Source organism: Octopus bimaculoides, unplaced genomic scaffold (genome assembly GCF_001194135.2).
Source record: "Octopus bimaculoides isolate UCB-OBI-ISO-001 unplaced genomic scaffold, ASM119413v2 Scaffold_160944, whole genome shotgun sequence".
Classification (NCBI taxonomy): domain Eukaryota; kingdom Metazoa; phylum Mollusca; class Cephalopoda; order Octopoda; family Octopodidae; genus Octopus; species Octopus bimaculoides.
The window spans coordinates 4,047-4,887 of NW_026329212.1; positions in this window are offsets into that span (position 1 = coordinate 4,047).

The following is an 841-nucleotide window of genomic DNA, read 5'->3' on the forward strand; positions in this document are numbered from 1 at the left end:
ATGCACTTTTAAAGATGCTTAAGTTTAGTAAAATTGGTTTAAAATCCTTTTTATGTGAAACCTTCTCATGGTTTTACAATATAAAATCTTTAATCTTAAAGTGTTTTTATATTTACATGAAAATCTTATATGATAATTTAATTTATGAACCTTTTGCTAAGAAAAATTTCAAACATAAGAATAGTAAAATAATAAATATGAAACTAGGTCATTTTACAGAACCATTTTATTTTCTTAATTAATTTCAAATTAATTGGAAAATTTAGATATGGTCAAACTCATCTTGTGCTTTATAGAATATCCAACAAGCATTTAAAGGTTTTTACCAAATTTTGTAATACTAAACAATTTTCAAGATAATTTGATTGGTTTAAAATCATCTGTTTTTCATCGAATCTCTCATAACAGTTGCTTCACCAAATTTAATGACATCTGAAATATTTTTAAGTTTAGTAAAAATGGCTATTTAAAAAATCATTCCAGTCTTTATGGAACCTTCACTGGCAGCTATTTCATTTCTTTTATCAGATTTGATGATTTTTTTTCTGTGGGTCATTTTTTTTCTAATCTTGCAAGAATTTCTCAATTCTTCAAAGTCAAGTCTTAGAGACAGCTTGATTGATAACAATTACAGTAATACATGACAATCAGCAGAATCTAGCAATAACATTGTGTAGGGTGGAATCAACTGAGGTAACTTGTGGCAGTTAGAAGAAGTTATAGTAGTGATACATAGGACCATGGTGAGACCACAACTGTGACATGGAGGATTAAGTAGAGTTTATAGTAGTAAGATGTCAGACTGTGGAGTTAACTGTAGTTCCGTTTCGAAATATGAGAA